The sequence below is a fragment of the Myotis yumanensis genome, unplaced genomic scaffold, assembly GCF_028538775.1.
Source record: "Myotis yumanensis isolate MYYU_CA2020_CCGP unplaced genomic scaffold, mMyoYum1.0.hap1 SCAF_3, whole genome shotgun sequence".
Lineage (NCBI taxonomy): Eukaryota > Metazoa > Chordata > Mammalia > Chiroptera > Vespertilionidae > Myotis > Myotis yumanensis.
Window position 1 is genome coordinate 154452872 of NW_027223754.1, and position 20685 is coordinate 154473556.

At 41.2% G+C, this 20685-nt stretch overlaps 1 protein-coding gene across 11 annotated transcripts in view; it reads left to right on the plus strand.

Moving 5' to 3' along the window:
• Positions 1 to 20685, plus strand: part of TAFA2 (TAFA chemokine like family member 2) — a 466038-nt gene that overhangs the window by 390777 nt on the left and 54576 nt on the right. The window lies entirely within an intron of this gene.

The window sequence follows — 20685 nt, forward strand, 5'->3', positions numbered from 1 at the left end:
GACACGGGAGGGAGCGAAGTGGCGGGGAAGGGAGGGAGCGAGGCGGCAGACACGGGAGGGAGGCAAAGCAGAGGACACGGGAGGGAGCCGAGGTGGCGGGGAAGGGAGGGAGCAAGTATCCTCATTCACTGGAGGATACTGGAGGGACCGAAGCAGCGGACATGGGAGGAAGCAAGGCAGTGGAAAAGGAAGAGAGCGAGGCAGCGGAGAAGGGAGGGAGCCGAGGCAGCGGAGAAGGGAGGGAGCCGAGGGCGAAGTGGTGAAGGGAGGGAGCGAGGCAGCGAAGAAGGGAGCGAAGCCCTCCTCGGTGGGCTTCGCTCTCTTCTCTGCTTCGCTCCGGTCTCAGGAAGCCCTACTCTTGCAGGAATATGCCTGAGGAAGCACTATTCTTGCAGGAATCTTCCTGCAACGGGCCTCTAGTAAATAGAAATAATCTGGTTTCATGGAAAAACTACACTATAGTAAACTGTGATGAAATCTTCGTTTCCTATAATTCCTTCCCTAAAGACTCAGAAAATGAAATTTAAAAAGGAAAAATAATATTTTAAAATGAGGAACACTAAAAATATAAAGCTTTCTTTTATGTGACATAAATTTGAAATAAATTTTTTTAAATGGGAGGGAGATATTAAGTCATGTTGAACCTCTCGTTTAGTTTAATTAGAATCCGTGATGAACATTCACCTAACTTTGTTGCCTTATGATAAAAATTCTTGAACACTCAAAGTTTATCTCTAAAATATTGTGTGCCCCGGTACCGAACTTCGAGAAATTCTCTTCTCAATCTGTGGATTAGAACCACTTCCATGAAGATAATGTTCCAGTGAATGAGGATACTCAATCTATGAAACATAAAGCAAGAGAGGGTTTTTCTCACCTCTGACCTTAGACATGATATGCACATGAATCATGCCTCACATTTTTCTGAGGAGGCTTCTTTTATATCCCCTCTCTTGATGTGCTTGCCAGTTTTTGCTATAATGATCCTAGGTACACACTTTTTTTTTAATGTGGAGCAAAATGATTTTAATTAGATATTTCTGAAAGATACATCATGTTACACAGTACAAAGTGCTCACTCACACTCTGAAACAGACAAACCTGAGTTCTAGTGTTAGTCCAGCCACTTACTAGCTCTTTGATTGTTGAAATTTATTTTTCTCTCGGAGCCATTACTTCTCTGTAAACGGAAAAGAATAACATCTAACTTACAGGATTCTTATAAGAATAGAAAAGTCATATGTACTTTTAATTACTTTATGTGCATGGGAGGATACTGTTAGAAGGTAGCTAGTGGTCTCTAAGCCAGGAGGAAAGCTTTCACCAGACACCAGGTATGACAGTGCCTTGACCTTGAACTTCCCAGCCTCCAAAGCTGTGAGAAATAAATGTTTGTTGCTTAAGTTCAGGCTATCCTATTTTTGTTATAGCAGCCTGAACGAACTTACTCCTTACATCCTTTCCCCTCTTCCCTTTTCTATCTTTTTCTGTAGAAGGTGAGCTTATTTCTAAACTGTCCAAAAGAACTAGATTCTGACCTCCCTCCCCTCCTCCCTTTTCCAGGGAGGGCCTCAGCCTCACAGGAGAAAGCATGGCCAGCCGCCCAAACAAACTTGATGACAAAAGTATATTATTTTCATAAAGTAGTTGTGTGTTTTTATGCCTTTACTTCCATTTAATTTTCCACTTACATATAATCTAAAGTTGATTGTCTTGGTTACTGAAAAATACCAGCATATTAACCTCCTCTGACTAAAAGAAAAGCCTTGAAACGAAACATTAAGCTACATGAATATTTGAAAGACATGTTTCTTTCCCTCCGTAGTGACATTGAATGTTCTTTTTAAGAATGTCAACATAGGGTACTGAATTCTGCAGTTTTTAGTACTGTCTTGTTGTTGATTTTGTTTTGAAACTCAAGAATCCCAATAAATTCAATTTAAGATCATTTAAAAGTATTGCTTTACCACTTTAAAGAGCAGATCCTCTTGCCTGCTTCCCTTTTCTGTACTAATTTTCTATTAATGGAGTAAGGAATATGTCTGGGAATGGAAGTGAAGACTATTCTGTTAGCTTCCTGTGTGGCATATCCTTAGTGTTTATTAATTTTAATTCAATAAATGTTTATTGAATACATACTCTGTGCCAAGTTTAAGAAATCTTTGTCTTGGAGGGTTTCAATTCAAGAGGAAGCCAATTCTTACAATAGAGTTTGATAACTGTCTAATTGTATTGGTGGGACAAAAGGGAAGTTGTCACAAGCTCTTAATTTTCTTACCAGAAATGAGCTTGATTCTGTCACATATGGTTAGACATGTGAAATCAAAGCCTATTCACATGAATTTGTCTTAAGCAAAGTAGGGAGGCATTAAACAACAATTCCATGCAAAATGAATACTAATTTCTGCATTCCTTATGATCTCCCTTTATAGCCTTGTCTTCGTATTTCTGATTGATCTTCTGTGGCCTCCAAGCATTTCAGACTTCCTAGCCTTGGGCTGTCCATCAGATAGTTAATGATCTGTAAGCAGTGTTTTATGTAAGTAGTTTTCAAACAACTTATTTACCCTTTGATGTAAAAGTATGTTGAAAACTACATATGTAAAGTATTTTAGCATAAACTCCCCAAGAACACATACTGTATTTTCCTCAAGCTTTAAGATTAAATTCTGGAACCTCCTGGAAAAAATTATAAATGTCAGCTATGCCCTTCATGATCTATAATAATAAAAGCGTAATATACTAATTAGATCGGATGTCCTTCAGATGACCTTCTGGATGAAGCCAGGGCTATGAGGGAAGCCTGGGTCCTGGATGCCAGAGAGAAGCTGGTGCCAGCAGCTGGGGGAAGGAAGGCCTACTCTAGAATGAATTTTGTGCATCGGGCCTATAGTTAGGAAATAAAAGAGCTCTTTGGGGACACAGATTTCAAATCTTTGCTAGATAGAATAAATAAATAGGAAATAAATATATTTCCTTCACCTAAGCTCATAAATACTACATTACATAAGATGTAAACTTTAGTTAAAAACTTTTCTAAACAGTCCTTGAATTACAGAGGAGCTTGAACCTTATTAAATAACAAACAAACAAACAAAAAATGGAATAAATATTTGCAAGCTTTTTTTTTGCTTTTTTTTCTGGCTAGTATTTAAGATTATACCTGTGGGCTCAAATATTTACATGGAAATAGAGACTTTTTCACACTGATCTCTCCTAGCCCTAAATCTACTGTTTTCTAAGGGGGACCCCCATTTAGGATGTAAGAGAAAAACTCCAAACATGTAGAATAGTTTTGTGAGCTTTATTGATTGGCTAATAGCATGCCATCTTTTAAATTTGTATTTTTACTTCTTTTATTAGCAACTATCCCTAACAAAAAGAAACATTGCTGCTCTTCTTGATTTTAATTGGAATTATTGCTATTTTAGTACAATTATTGTGTTAGTTGTAGGTTATTTAATTCAATCTATTTTTTGTAGCAATATATAGTTGTGTTACAATCCTATATAATAATAATAAAAGGCTAATATGCAAATTGACTGAACGGCAGAATGGCTGGTTGCTATGGTGCGCACTGGCCACCAGGGGGCAGACGCTCAATGCAGGAGCTGCCCCCGGTGGTCGGTGCACTTCCATATGGGGAGTGCCACTCAGCCAGAAACTGGCTCATGGCTGGCCAGTGCAGAGGTGGTGGCAGGAGCCTCTCCCACCTCCATGGCAGCACTAAGAATGTCCAACTAAGGATTTAGGCCCCATCCCTTGGGGGCCTAAGCCTTTAGTCGGACATCCCCCGAGGGCTCCCTGGCTGCCAGAATGATGTCTGACTACAAGCTTAGGCCTGATCCCCCGGGGAGTGGGCCTAAGTCAACAGGTGGACATCCCCCAAGGGGTCCCGGACTGCAAATGGGCGCAGGCCGGGCTGAGGGACCCCCTCCCCCGCCAGTGCACAAATTTTTGTGCATCGGGCCTCTAGTATTTACTATAAGACTCATTAATGACATTAAGGTATATATCTATGATTCATTTCTTACATTCTTATCACTGAGGGCTGGGTTGTAGTTTTTCTTTCAAAATAGCATTATCTATAATGGAGAAGAATTGGGGATTTTTGCTTTGCCTGAGGCTATGATTCTCTCTCTCTTTCTCTCTTTCTCTCTCTCTCACACACACACACACACACACACACACACTCATGCATCCATGTACACACTCATCTGATGCATGCCATAGAAATAAAAGTGGAAAAATAATGTTAGATTTCAAGTATGGTAATATTCTAAAATTCTAAGCTACTTTATAAGAAGTCAGAAGTGTTTAATAAAACAAACCCTGAATATCTTCATTAACCAAGCCAAGTGTGGCTTGTGTGTGCAGCTGCATGACAAAAACACCTCAGCCCCCAGCTTCTTTTGATCCCAGCCCTGTTGGAAGTAGATGAGGCGGGCTCTAGGCAAAGCTGTAAATACTGTGAAGTTTGTCTTCACCCTCATTTTTCTGCTTTTTTCTTCTCCACATCCCCTCTTTGTCCTTCTAGTCTTCTCATGCTTCCTGCTCCTCAATCCAAACAGGAACGGCTCTTATCATGACCTATTTATACCTGTTGATTGACTGATTACACCCCCAAATGCTTCCCCATGGAAGCATTACCTGAATCCACCTTTATCCCTGATTGCAGAGGAGAGGCTGATTTCTTGTTAGAAAAACGGCTCCCTGCAGGCTGGTGAGATCGTTTTGGAGAATGAAGTAGGAGGAGGCCCTTTGGAGCTTCTGAGCTCACAATGGCACTAGTCGGGCAAATTTAATTTAGAACTTAGGATGTGTTGGGCAGATGCTCTAGAAGAAACTTACTGGACTCTTGTTAAAAATGGCAAGGAAGACTTTATTCAAGACTATTGCAAAGGGGGAGAGAGATTTCAGTTCCACTGAAATAAAAGGCAGGAGGACCTCCCAGCACTGGGCTTGGTGCAGAGGCCCTGGAGGACAGGAGGTTGGTCACTGTGAGCCATCGTGTTTTCTGATTGGTGCTTAGCAATGTTAGGCTCCACTCCCTTCGCAGAGACTGGAAGACAAGCTTCCGAGATGATTACATTTCTAAGGGATGGCTTTAGGGTGCTTGAGAAAGACATCCCTGGGTTGTAAAACTGGCAAGAGACTGGGAGAAGATTTACATCTCAGCACGGAAAAGAAAGAATTTAGGATTGCAACATTTCTAAAGAAAATGCTGTAGGAAAAGGTAGATCAGGGGCTTATAGTCTGAAGAAAAGCCTGTCTCAAGTTTAGTTAAACTGAGAGCATTGTGGCCCTTATTCACTTTCCACACTCATTCCCGCTCTAACCCCGCCTGAAAGCTTTGCAGTTCCTTGAAAACATTATGAATGTTTGTAGTTCTTCTGGATTTGGCTGATGTTGGTCTGATGTCCCTGCATTATCCGTTTCTCCCATCTGTAGCCCGTGCCCTAGCACAGGGTAGGCCTGTTGGCAGTTATTCTCTCTCAGTGCCACTCTCTCTACTGTAACCTGATCTCTGCCATCTCTTTCATATGCCCCATGGTTTGGAATTATGTACATGTTGTTCTGGGATATTTGACATTGTCCTTTCATTTAATGATTTGTCATATTGTAACGGTCCTTATCTGATGTCCTCAACACTCCTCTAAGAACAATATTATTTATGCCCCTGGTTACGGAGGTTTACCCAAAATCAATATAGTTTGGGCTGCATCCCCTTCATTAATAGAGATGGAATCATAGCGAGGATTAATATTTGTGGTCACAAAACAGAGGAAAAGAACAGATCCAGGACAAAGACACCATCGATGCAGTAGCATTGCCTTCTGAGAGTGAGAGGAAAGAACCTACACCAGTGATGGCGAACCTATGACATGCGTGTCAGAGGTGACACACGAACTCACTTTTTTGGTTGATTTTTCTTTGTTAAATGGCATTTAAATATATAAAATAAATATCAAAAATATAAGTCTTTGTTTTACTATGGTTGCAAAGATCAAAAAATTTCTATATGTGACACGGCACCAGAGTTAAGTTAGGGTTTTTCAAAGCGCTGACATGCCGAGCTCAAAAGGTTCGCCATCACTGACCTACACTGTCCCTGGTCCGGCCGCTAGCCCACCATATACTATGTAGGCTTTTCAAAGAAAGAGAAGGCCACTGGTCTTTCAGAGTGAAATCTGTATCGCCACGTAGGAAAATCTGTTCCCTACCCATTGATGTTAGTCTCCTCTAGGATTTTAGTTTCCCTTTCTCCCCACCAGGTTAGTTCATAATAATTCATAGCAGCACATTTTCAAAAGCCTGGGTAGTGAGGCTAGAATAAGACCATGGTAAGAGCAGGCTTCAGCAGAACAGCTCAGGCTGAGCACTGGTGTAATGATATGTCCCACTTTGCATCCACCCAGTTAACACCCATTATTGCGAACCCTTTTACTCTCAAACAGGTCCTGACCTGCATAATAAATTATATGGACATGAGCTTTCTGAGGGTCCTCTACCAGTGTGTAGTGAAGATATACCTCCTTATTCTATTTAGCTTTCAGATATGTAATTATTGGATTAAACCCTGTCATTCCTATACTCTCTCTCCCCACCCCCGCCAACACACACTCCAAGAAAAAATGTAGTTCTCACACTGACTACCTTTTAAAGCATAATTTAAGAAGAAAAATGTTAGCCCTAACCGGTTTGGCTCAGTGGATAGAGCATCGGCCTGTGGACTCAAGGGTCCCAGGTTCGATTCCGGTCAAGAGCATATACCTTGGTTGCGGGCACATACCCAGTAGGAAGTGTGCAGGAGGCAGCTGATCGATGTTTCTCTCTCATCTATGTTTCTAGCTCTCTATTCCTCTCCCTTCCTCTCTGTAAAAAATCAATAAAATATATTTTAAAAAAAGAAAAGAAAAATGTTACCTTAAGTACAACATAATGAGCAACGGTTCCAGCCCACAGTGAACACAGGGCACAGAGCTTTATGCTGTGATGTTAAGTCTGGTTCATTCTCCAGTGGGGCTCATTGCTGTGTTTTCAGAAAACAGAGATGTGGCGTTGACCTTTTATTTATAGAAAGATCAGCCGAAGCTTTGGAAACGTAACGTTCACCCCTGCAACTCCCCCTTTAACAGATCACATTTTATTTTATTTTTTTATTTTTATTTATTTATTTTTTTAAATATATTTTAATGATTTTTTACAGAGAGGAAGGGAGAAAGATAGAGAGTTAGAAACATCGATGAGAGAGAAACATCGATCAGCTGCCTCCTGCACATCTTCCACTGGGGATGTGCCCGCAACCCAGGTACATGCCCTTGACCGGAATCGAACCTGGGACCTTTCAGTCCGCAGGCCGACGCTCTATCCACTGAGCCAAACCGGTTTCGGCTAACAGATCACATTTTAAAGTAAGCTATCCCATCAGTCCCTATAAGCAGGGGGTCACTGGTAAAATTATTTATTTATTTATTTATTTATTTATTTATTTATTTATTTTGGTCTAGACTCTAGAGAGTAAACTCCCAGAGGCAGATAAGGGGTGGGTGGTGAAAGAGGGGGGTTATTCTTCTAGTTCCAAGTGAACAGTGGTATTCACATTTCCCAACAGCAGAAATAGATGCTTAGAGCAATTACATGATTCATTTAAGACACAGCTAATAAGTATGGGGGCTGGAGCTGATTTAATTCCATGTCCTGTATTCTGAGTCAGTCCCCTATATTGCCTTCCAGCTATGTCATAGTTTATTCCATGTTTATCTTCTCCAGGAAGGCAGGAACTTTGCTTTTTCTATGTTTATATGTCTTACGTGTTTAATACGTGTTAAACGACTGAATGACTGAAGTGACGCATGAGAGGGAATAAGAATGAGAGCTAGAGTGACAGGGAGGCACAGGGTTGTATATGAAAGGCAAAGTCAAGAATGGTGGCAAGTGTCTGTCAGTACATGTTCACGTGGAGTCTTTGGGACTCTCACCAAGAGTGCGAGGGGAGAAACCGGTTCAGCACTAGGGGGTGGATATAATGAGGTACAAAGGTTCAGGAGTCCAAGTTTGGTGGCAGAATAGAGTAACAGGTTATTTTTGAATAGCTTTCCCGCCCCTTAGGCTAAAGAGACAGTACAGGGCAGTGGTCAAGGCGAGGGCTCAAATTCAGTTAACCCTTAGGTCGAGCCTTTAAAAAATCATTTAGAGTACAGAGATAATCAGCCCCTTTACATTTGGGATCCCAGTTCGTCCTCACCACAGTTTTAGGTGGATACTGCTGTCCCATTTTATGACCGAGCCATCTGAGACTTTGGAGTGAAATGATATGAACAAGGTCATGCAGAACAGGTCAGCTTTCTCATCTGAGTCTGTCACCTTGGAGAATGAGTTCTCAGTTGTCCTTTCCCTCAGGAGGGCCTTCTGAGAATGCTTTTCCCTCCGAGGTAAGAGGTCACCACTAAGCCCACCTTGATGACACTACCTCCTACATCTCCTTCGGTGCTACAGAAAGTGTTATTTCTATCACTAGCAAACATTTACAGAATCTTTGTTGTGACCAGATACTGTTGCAAGTGCTTTATATATATTAATTAAATCCTTACAACAATGCTATGAGGCAGATACTATTGAGGAAACTAAGATGGAGTCTACTTAAGGAACTTGTCAAAAGGTTAGGCAACAAGTAAGAGGTAGGGCTGGAATTGGAATCCAAGTAGACTGGCTCTAGAGTTTGTGTTCTCACCTATGATGCAACTTTGTTACCTACTGACTCCTAGAATAGAAGGTAACTTGCTGAGGACTAGATCCATATGTTACTTTCATTGAAAACCATTGCCATCTGTCATGCTTAGCATCTTGCAGAATGTTTAATAAAGATAATAAGAGTCCCTGGATTTGTAAGAATGATGAAAATAACAATGCCAATAATCACTGAGCACGATCTACATCAGTGATTCCCAAAGTGGGCGCTACCGCCCCCTGGTGGGCGCTGCAGCGATCCAGGGGGGCGGTGATGGCCCCAGGTGCATTTGTTTTAACTTTTTTTGTATTACCTTTCTATTCTGAGTTCAATAAATAGTTTCATAATTTCAAACTTCAATGTTTCTAATTTACACCTTTCTTTACTATATTTTACAAAAGGTAGAAACATTAATACATATATCTTTCTGTTTAATTGCTATTAAAATTTTTAAAAAATTAATTTTCAGGGCGCACTGAGTAATATTTTTTCTGGAAAGGGGGCGGTAGGCCAAATTAGTTTGGGAACCACTGATCTACATGCTGGATATAGTGCTGAGAGCTTTACCAGCTTTCTCTTAATCTTCCCAACAATAAAATAAAATAGGATTATTGTTCTTCTTTAAAAAATTTGTTTTTATTGATTTTAGAGAGAGAGAAAGGGAGAGGGAGAGAGAGATAGAAACATCAATGAGAACCATCATGGACTCGCTGCCTTCTGCATGCCCCTTACTGGGGGTTGAGCCCAGCCTGGGCATGTGCCCCTGACCAGTAATCCACAGTGACCTCTTGGTTCATGGGTCGACACTCAACCACTGACCCACACTAGCTGGGCGGTTTATCATTCTTGTTTCACAGATGAGGAAACTGAAGCTGAGATGTAAGTAACTTGCTCAACGTCATACAGCTAGTAACAGCAGAGTAAAAGCCAGCTTCTGTTTGTTTTGTTGTAACCACCAGTCCCTCTGCTGCCTCCCACCAGAGGCTGCGTTAGCCTTTGATTCATTCATTAGATTTGCTGGATTTTGTCCATTTTATGCTGCCCAGGAGGGCATGGTAGTGTGCATGCTCACTTCACTTTCAATAGAAAAAGGCAAATTACCAAGAGAACAAAGTAACACCAGGGACTTTTATAAGAAAGTAAATTCCTGGGATGTAATTTGTTCAGGATCCGCTTACCACTACATGTCACCCTATGTCATGATTTTTCTGTACAACTGCATAAAGCTACACTGCCAACATACGCCAGGACTGGGTGCTTATCATCATGCCCAAGGTTAATGGCTAAAAGTTAAATGATTTTTAGGAGATACTGTTTAAAGAAGCAAAATAAGTACTTTAGAAAGCTTTGTTTTAGAAATATTTAATAGAGGATTTAGGATAATGTGCATACTATGGTTAAATATATACATATGTAAACAAAACAGAAGCATATACCTTTCCATATTGTTATTAAAGATGAAAATTTAGAGCCAGAGGGGAGTTCAGAGATCACCTAGACCAGTGGTCGGCAAACCGCGGCTCACGAGCCACATGCGGCTCTTTGGCCCCTTGAGTGTGGCTCTTCCACAAAATACCACGTGTGGGCGCGCACGATTGAAACTTCATGGCCCATGCGCAGAAATTGGTTTTCGGCCTGGGCGAGTCGATTTTGAAGAAGTGGCCTTAGAAGAAGTGGGGGGTGTCAGTCGGTCAGGGACAGGAGACACAGAGGCGCAGGCGGGCCTCGGGATACACAGCGCGGGGGAGGTGCCAAATATCAACAGTACTTAAACTATATAGGTAGGTTAATAACAATGTACCTACCTATATAGTTTAAGTTTAAAAAATTTGGCTCTCAATAGAAATTTCAATCGTACTGTTGATATTTGGCTCTGTTGACTAATGAGTTTGCCGACCACTGACCTAGACCAGTGGTCGGCAAACTGTGGCCCCTTGAGTGTGGCTCTTCCACAAAATACCACGTGGGTGAGCATGTACAGTGCGATTGAAACTTCGTGGCCACACTCAAGGGGCCAAAGAGCCACATGTGGCTCACGAGCCGCAGTTTGCCAACCAGTGACCTAGACAGATAATAAAGCTAAGTAAGGCCAAAGCTGCTAAGGTGACTTGGCCAGCCTTCAGGCATTTTGCAAAATTCAGATTATGGATCATGCTCTTTTTGAATTCTTTCCTGATCTTCTTCTTGTACTGCCCCTGAGTGAAAATGACTTTTTGTTTTGTTTTGTTTTTTAAGTCTTAGCATACTCGGTGGCTATTTCCATCATGGCTCCTATATCACTTTTTCTTTCTGTGTACGTGGCTCCCTTCCTCTACTGCCTTATAAGCTCCTCGAAAGCAGGGATGGTCATCCCCTTGGCTTTATTTTCTCAGGAGATAGCACAATGCCTATGTGGGGGGGCTAAAATATATTAACACTTTTCCTCCCACCTTCTAAGTTCTTCTGGCTTAGCTAATTTCCAAATCAACAGAGAGAAGATTTACAGGAGAAAAATCAAAGTTTAATACATGCACATGGGGAATTCACATAGACAAGATCATTCCATGAAAATTCCAAAGACAATGAGGCAACATGGGGTATATGACATTTTTTGGAGAAAATGTTATACAGGCAGTTGAGGAAGAGCAGAACACACATGGCAGGCAAGTTCTAGGCGACTCAGAAACAATGGAATGCGGGGGAAATCTAGTTAGCAGGCATCTTTCTGCCTGAAGCCCTCTTACTTGTCATACTTATTCAAATTAGGCTAAGCAACATCCTAAGATCTCCTTCCTGAAGCAGGTTTTTCTGTCTGAATCTTTTGGTCAGAGAAGGGTGGAGGGTCAAAGCTTTCTTAGTTTTTTGTTTCTTAATAAACAACTTAAAATCAATGTCCCAAAAAGCAGCTTCCGTGTGGCAGAATTTTTGTTCCTTACCTGGTAATTACTCAATGATAGATAGATATACTAGTATGAATGAAGAGATCTCATGGTTAGTTAACAGTGGAGTGCAAAGGAGGACAGATTTCCCAAAGGGCTGGGAGCCAATGATCTTTCCGCTACACTTTGCTACTTTTCTATTTTCATTTCATTTTCACTTCATGAATGAATTATCAAGTTATTTTTAAAGAGGACATTTTCAGAAGCTGTCAACAACAAAATATCTTAATTGACATGACAGTATAAAATCCTTACCCTGTGAATAGGCAGTGCAGAATATATATATATATTTCTCAAAGAGCTACTAGCATCTTTCTTCTAAAAACTAAAAAAAAAGCTTCCTTTAGTCTTCAGTCTTCGGTAGTAATTTGACTTCAGATTTATATGCTTTTGATCTAGTGTGACACTCAGAACCTGGATATTCCATTCTGAAATTGCTGAAGTAGAGGAAAGATAACCTAAATTTGCTTTTGATGTCAATCATGGGGTATGAAGCAAACTTGCCATGTGTTTGAAAAATTTTGTTGAAAGGCAGTTATTTCATTCATTCTTGAATAATACTGATTTATTCTATTTATAGATGTCTTGCTAGCTTCAAAGAATATATCAGCTGTAGAAAACTTCTTAGTATACAGAAAAGTATGAAATTATGAATATGCAAAATTAGATATGGGAAATAGAAGCTCATCATTTTCACAGGGGATAATTATTTCCCAAAGGTAGATGACTCTAGTGCCTCTATTTATCTAGACTTCTGCATAGCAACCATGTAATACGTTTTTGGAGCAGAAGAGAAACTTAGAGACCCTTCTAATGTTGTAGTTGAAGAAACTAAAGTCCAAGTAAATAAAATAATTTTCCAAATAATTTTCCTGACCATTTTGGAACCAAAATCAAGATCTCCTGGGGTGGGGATACAATGTCACACTGCTTTTGTGATGGATAGGCTTTCATTGATTCTATCAGACTTGCACTTCATTGGACAAATACTACTGGTTGAAATTCTTTTAGCTGATATTACAATTGTTTTCTTTACTATATTATATTAAATGTTCCCATATTGTATATAGTAACTTTATTTTAGAGATGATGACTTGTGACTTAGGGAGATTAACCGACTTACTAAAGTTTAAATAGTCCCTTTGTGATAGTACTAGAAATAGAACCTAGGGCTTCTGATTTCCCAATCCAGGGCTCACTGAGTATATTAATCTAAGCCTGGACTTGAAAAATTATTACTCTTTTTTTCTTGTGTGTGTGTGTGTGTGTGTTGTTTTTTTTTTTGAGAACTCTTGTAGTAAACCATTTATTTATTCTTTTATCATCAAACATACTGATTTTTTTCTATTGTGGTTCTCAAACTGTGCTTCAAGCTGGGGAATCAGAGATGAATAATCATGAATTTGAGCCTTACAATTTAATAGATGGAAATAAAGAGTAAATATAGAAAACTTATAGGTGTTGCAGAAAAAACTAAGAAAATATTAATCAGAGGAGAGCAGGCTGGTCCAGTCTACCTGAGGATTTGATTAGCAGCTTCATAGAGTAGGTGTTGCGATGTTTTCAAATTGAAAGATGGGATAGGTGTTTCCTGGGGGCTAAGAAGTGGGGCAAGGACTCAGGAAAGAGGGAGAGGTGGCCTGAGCAAAGATGTAAGTTTCTAAAAATCGTTTCTATGACTCAAGTGTAGGGTACAACCAAGCACACAGGAAAGGCAGGCTGTAATATCAGAAATGGGCTGATGGAAGGATGCTTGGGCCATACCCAAGAATTTAAATTTATTCTATGAATAATTATGAGCCAAGAATGGTTTATACTAGTGGTTCTCAACCTTCCTAATGCCGTGACCCTTTAATACAGTTCCTCATGTTGGGGTGACCCCCAACCATAAAATTATTTTCGTTGCTACTTCATAACTGTAATTTTGCTACTGTTATGAATCATAATATAAATATCTGATATGCAGGATGTATTTTCATTGTTACAAATTGAACATCATTAAAGCATAGTGATTAATCACAAAACAATATGTAATTATATATGTGTTTTCCGATGGTCTTAGGCGACCCCTGTGAAAGGGTCATTCGACCCCCAAAGGGGTCGCGACCCACAGGTTGAGAACCGCTGGTTTATACCCTGGGCTTAATTTTAGAAAGATCTACCATGGTAGAATGTGAGTGTTTATATGTGTGTAAGAGAATAAGCTAACAAGGAGGGAGACCCATCAGAGATCCCTTATGGTTATGCTCTGAAAAGATGTTAAGGATGCCCAAGTTAAGTCATTGAGGTAAAGTTGCAGATGAGGGAGGGAAGTGAAGTGAAGAGGAAGGAAAATGAGAGGAATTTGGTGAGCAAAAATATGTGGGATAGGTAATGGAATTGACATTGAACTGGGAATTTAGAGAGCTGAATTCTAATTATGGATCTCCTCACTCTTAAGGCTGTGATTTTGAACTAGTTAGTAGTCTAGATGTTTTCTAACCATTTTATTTTTTAAAAATGGCAAAATATGACTTTATTATTTTTAAAGTCTCTAAAAGTCAATGATTCACTCTTAGATGTCTGCATTATATAAATGGATTCAAGGGTCTAAGTAAGGTTTTCTTAGACTCCATAATAATAGGTATGGCTAACATTTTACTCTGTTTATCAAATACTAGTGGCCCGGTGCATGAAATTCGTGCACGGGAGGAGGGTGTCCCTCAGCCCAGCCTGCACCCTCTCCAATCTCGGACCCTCTTGGGGATGTCGACGGCTGGTTTAGGCCTGATCCCAGGATGTCCGACTGCCGGGATCGGGCCTAACCCAGCAGTTGGACATCCCTTTCACAATCCTGGACTGCTGTCTCCTAACCACTCACCTGCGTGCCTGCCTGATTGCCCCTAACTGCTTCAGCCTGCCAGCCTGATCGCCCCCTAACAGCTCCCCTGCCAGCCTGATTGACGCCTAACTACTCCCCTGCCGGCCTAATCATCCCCAACTGTCCTCCCCTGCTGGCCCGATCACCCCAAAGGCTTTTATTAGTATAGATATGACTCTTCACAGAAAATTTCACTAACCCTGCTTTACAATAAGGGATTGACGATTGAATCATTGGGGCCAGGCAGCAAGATTTCCTTTCTTTGAATAGTGAAGGGAATAATTATCTTGTCTTTAAATTGCCCTGAACATCAAATGAGATAATGACTTAGAAAAGCATAAAAGCACCATATAAAGACAACTGTCTTATCATATACTGAAAAGACAATAAAGTGGTAAAATGAAAAACACTATTTTTATTCTCCCCCTTCCTTCCTTTACAGCCTTTATTTAAACTTTGAAATTTAGAAAAGTTTCACTCCTATTTTCATTTCTTTACATTCAATATTATTTTGTATTAGTTTCAGGTTTATTAGTTACAGAATAGTGGTTAGACAACCATATACTTTACAAAGTGTTCCCTGATATTTCCAGTACCCACCTGGCTTCATACCATCATTACAACACTGTTGACTCTATTCCCTATTTAAGTGACAACAGGTTTACAGGTTCCTTCCAACCTTTCTTTTGTGTTGCCCACCCTTCCTTTTCTTTCTCATGTCTTCCCTCATTTTCTTTATATAGGATTTCAATTGGCCCTCAAAGCTCAGTGAAGGCACTGCGACACGCTTTACACATTTTACAGACCAGGAAACTGAGGCCAATTCCAGTTGGCTATGGAACTGGACTCCTCGCGCAGGGAGCCCTCACAGCCGGCTCTCCGCCTTTCCTAAGGGACAGCCAGGGCAAACAGAACAAACCTCCCCGTGAGGCTTCCAAGCCTCATTCTCAAGCACCTCTTCATCATGGATGCTCCACACTTTCCTCTCCCCCGCCCCACCCCCATTCTTTACTGCCCCCCTTCTGGGGAGCAGGTGGTAGGCTTGCACTCACTGTGCAGGTGTGCACCCCTATGGGGTGGGCGAGAACTGGGGCGGGGCGGGTGCAGGCTTGTTTTTGGGCCAAGGCGGGAGCAGGAGTCCTGGCCTCTCAGGTGTACAGGCCGTGGCAAGGCCCGGTCAGTGCCGGGAGCTTCACCAAACCACCGCAGTGGGGTAACCAGCAGTGGGGCGCTCCTCCCCTGAGGTGGTGCCGCCCCTCCACCCCCGCCTCAGGGCTGCGAGTCTGCGCCCCTCCGCCAGGGCGTTCTTCCACGCCTGCAGTCATCGCCTCTTGTTTCCTGCCTATTGGGGCCAATACAGAACCTCACTCTCTGCAGGAGAGGCAGATCCCCGTCCTCCAGCACCCTGCCCAGGCCTGAGCCCCCTCCAGTGCACCCCACCTTGGTGCCGCTCTGCGCCCCTTGGGCCGCCCGCCTCCTGGCCAGCCGCTTCCCCGAAGCCATGGCGCTTGCCCAGGATTGCCCATCAGGCGGAGGCCTGTCCGCGGGCCTGCAGACCCCAAGGCCGCGGCTCCTGGCAGGGGCTTTGCCAAAGGTTCCTCTACCTTCAAGCTCTCTCCTCAGACCCCCGGGAGCTTGGCTCCCGTGGCCCAGCCCTTCCCTGGCTCCCTGCAGCCCTGCTCTACTCAGCTCTCCTGCCGCCCACCTGTCAGGAAGCTGCCAGGAGCCTTGCTGCGGGCAGTGTGGTTCTGGGGCAGGGGCTGGGGTGTGGGGAGCAGCTCCAGGAAAGTTTAGTAAGCCCCTGGTCCCCAGCCCCTCCTTGAGCGGAGCCCAGGGCAGGCTGGGGGCCTGGGTCCAAACACTGCAGCTGGAGGCCCCGCCCACCCAGGTCGCCCACAGGGGTCCTGGCTGGCGTTGGGGCTTAGGCGCCACACGGGCCGGATGACAGCTCCAGCTGGCCCTCCCTGCCTGCAGTATGCAAATTAGCCGCCATCTTGGCTGGCCATTAATTTGCATATCGCCCTGATTAGCCAATGGGAAGGGTAGTGGTCGTACGCCAATTACCATGTTTCTCTTTTATTAGATAGGATAAGCATCATTATGAATGCTGAATCAATTGATCCTTTCATCCCTTTCTGATAGGTATTATAATTCCTAGTTTACTGATGTGAAACTGAAGCATAAGAGAGGCAAAATATTTTTTTTTCAAATTACATCTTTTTTGCTCTTTGAATGTCTTAGTCTATTCAAGCTGCCATCACAAAATACCAAAGACTGGGTGGCCTCTTAACAAAGGAAGTTTATTTGTCATAGTTCTGGAGACCTGAGGTTAAAGGTCAGGATGCCAGCTTGGTATAAGTGAGGGTCCCTTTCTGGGCTTCAGACTTCATGTTGTGTCCTCACACTGCAGAAGGGATGAGCCTATCCTTGGGGGCCTCTTTTATAAGGACGCTAACCCAATTACCTCCCCAAGATCCTACCTTTAATACCATCACCTTGGGCACTTGTTTTCCATCATGAATAATGGGGAGACACAAACACTCAGACCAGAGTACTGTGTAATTTCCTTGAGAAGTACTTGGACTGTACCTGACTCCTTCCTAGGTCCATTAATAGGAATATTATTGTATATTACTTAATACTTGCTGTTATAACAGATATACTTCTAAATCTCATTGACCTAACATAGCCTGTTTACTTCTGGTATATATGAAGCCAATTAATGTCAGGGGATGGATCTCTCCTCTACACAGTATGATTGGGGCTCTTCAAGGCCACTTTTGGCACTGACATCTAACTGAAAGGGGAGGAGACAGTGGGTGCTGGAGTAGGTTTTTAAGGAAGTATAATGTACTTCTGCCCATAGTCTAGTTGTATGCCCAGGAGGAAAGAAAAAGGAAGCTTAATGAATAGGTAGGCAGTCTCTTGTAAAGCTGGGGCTTGAACCTAAACTATCTTGGCTTCAGAATCCTCACCCAAGCCACTGTGCTAGGATACCTTTGGTACTTGATTTGTCTCATGGAATCAACAGTAATTAAACTGTTTTGTACATAAAAGAATATGAGGATTATGAAGATGTAGATTGACTTTACAGTGAATGTTATACTGTGTAGTTAAGATTCATGACTTCATACATATAAGAAATCTATCCACAATGTAAAATTTATAAACTCCATTTGCAGTTTTTCATTTGGTGCAGTGACTTAATGAAGTTAATTTATGTAAGTCTTAAGTGATTAAATAAATCTGTTTTACTTTGACTTTCATTTTCTGATGGGTGTACTTTATAGTACCCATTTAATGAAACTTAATCATTTCATAAACTCATAGAGTTTTAAAAGGAGACGGAATCTTTAAATTCACTTCATAAATAGACTGATATCTTATTTTGCAAATGAGGAAAAAGTCCCAGAGATCCAAATGACTTACTCAAGATTACACTCTTTAGGGACAAAGAACTATGTACTAGGCTCAAATATCCTGTCTTTCTTCTAAATGCTCTTTCTACTCACTGTCATTTTCCTCAATAAGCACTTGGGGTGCACTGCCCTCCTTCCTAGAATCACTTAAAAGAAATTTATTAATCATTAAAGCACACTGTGACTCCTACAGTATATGGGAAGTAGGGATATTCTGATTCTTCACATTTTGTGTGCATGTGTAATGTGGGATTAAGCAGGACATCTGCTTTTAGCCTTTGACATTAGAAACATTCATAGTAATTTGAGATGGCCTTTGGATCATCATTTGAAATGTCAATTTCCACTAAGAGGTTAAAGGAGAAAGTATGGCTGCTGGTTTGTGAATTTCCTGGGTACTTTGAAGGTGGAAACTTGTCCCTTGCTCTTAAAAGTCAGGGTAAAGAATCCCTCTGCTAATAATTAGCTTTTGTTCATTATAACTTTAATTACAAAAACTTAAATGTCCTAGGCAGCATGTTTTTGTGGGTCACAGAACAGAGACATCACTGGGTTATCTGAGGGGAAAAAAGGGCTCATTAAAAACTATTGTAGGGAGAATTTCAGGAAGACCTCGCAAAGGGCAGATGCCAAGGCAGCTGAAGGAACTACCTACTGTCTTACCTGTTACCTCTCTCTGCTCCTCTCCTATTTGCTTCCTCAGAGACTGCATCTCTCATCACCATGAGGTGCACAACATTCTCCATAGGTCATCTGCCACCTGAGCCAGATGACCTTGGGCTCAAATGCCCATTTCCATGTGGCTATTCTGACTTCTAGTCCAAATTTCCAGAGGGATGGATTTGATTGGTCTAGCTCCTCTTTTTCAGATCAGGCCTCCCGAGCAAAAGTTTCTGGGCAGTTTATAAAGATACCACTGTTGCTTTCCTCAGTATCAGTTCTCATTTAAAAACGAAGGAGGTACAAGATGTTCATGTTTAAACTGAGGGCAAATGAATCCAAAAATCTCCAAAGAGCGAATCTTCTGTCCCACCTTTCTCTTAAAATACACTGAGGACATCGTCTGGTTGAGAGTTTGCTTTTGTTAAGAGAGACTGTACTGTTAATTAGGGTGATTCTTTAGTGCCAATCTGTCTTTCCCCAATAATTTTATTTTTTCCATGTAAAATTGGAGACATTTCAGAAAACAGGCTTTGCAAAAATGTCACTGGCACTTGGCTATTTCCTGCCCAATCATCCTGACTTCATAAATTATGCAAATTTTTGAAATTTCATTGAGCTATTTAAGTGATCATTTCTTTTAATTAGATTGCTTCACCAGGAAGTCTAAAAATGTGCCTTGTTTTCTCCTTCTAATGAATTAAAGTGAGAAATTAGCTGTCTCAAAAATTTCTGTTTCAGCATATTTTTCCATTCAAAATGATTTACAGCAACTTCAATCCACTAACCCGCCTGCATTTTAGATGCTTATTTTGGTGCGAGTAGGTAATATTTTATTTCTGTGTAGAAGGTATAATGCAGACTCTCTGGAGAGCTATTCAAGATGGGTAAAACTATTAAATAGGAGTGTATGGAGACAAACAAAATTTCAGAATCAATGAGACAAATCAGAATACAAATAAGTGAAATTCAATGGAGAGGAAACCAGATAGGTACAAATTCACAATGTAATGCTAAATTTACTCTCTCTGTAGCTTCGGTGTCAGATTCAGCTTTTTTTTTTTTACATGTATCTTATGTCAACACAAGTATATATAGACTTTTTTGTAATATGAAATCAGAACTTTTGTAAAATGTAGGTAACTTTCCCTCACAGCTGTCTTTGTAGTGTATATATGCTGCATTGTTTTGATATTTATTGATTACTTAAAAAGTAAAAATCAAGATAATTAACATTTCAGTTGCTGAACAGTCAAAAAGTAGTTTCATCAAGTACATGGTCTGATTTAGTCTTCATAAGGACTCATGGGGCCATTTTAGACATGAACAAACAAGTTCCTTGAAGGTGAATGGGCTTGTTCGAGGCTTTGCTCAGTCAAGTGTAGGTGAAAATAGGTGGGGACTGAGGTATTTCAGCTCCAGAGCTCATGCCCTTTCAAGGGTACCAAGCATTGCATGTGGGACAGGAATACCTTCCCTGCATTTCTCCCCAGCACCTGGATCTCTCCCCTGTAGCACATGTGCAGCTCTATAGAAAAGCCACCAGAGAACAGTGGTCAAGGTCATGGATTCTGAAAGCAAACTGGTTGGACTCTTCTCTCTGGTTTTGTCCCTTACTAGTTACATTACCTTGGGCAAGCTACTTAACATTTCTGCGGTTCTGTTTCTGCAACCGTAAATTGGGGATAATTAAGCTTCCCCTTTAATGGTTGCTGTGATGATAAAATAGAATAACACTTGGCATACAGTTAAAATTCAGTAAATGTTAGCAATTACCATTATTCTATAAATTGTTTCCAGCGTGAATGAATTATTCTTACATATAGAATGCGATATGCAAAGCTTTGTGCTCTTATTAACCCTAAGGCCAGCAACCTCTACCCAAGGTGAATGATTTACATAACTATTATTCTGCTGTGAACTCATTTTTCATAGCTATGTATTTATAGTTGTTTCACAGCTGATGAATAAAATGTGAACATATTAACACATATGTAAATATAAATGTACACATATAATTATGTATGTATATAATGCTTAAAAATCTCTGCATGCTTACAAATAAAATGCTATTTAATTCATTTTGCCCCCTTATGG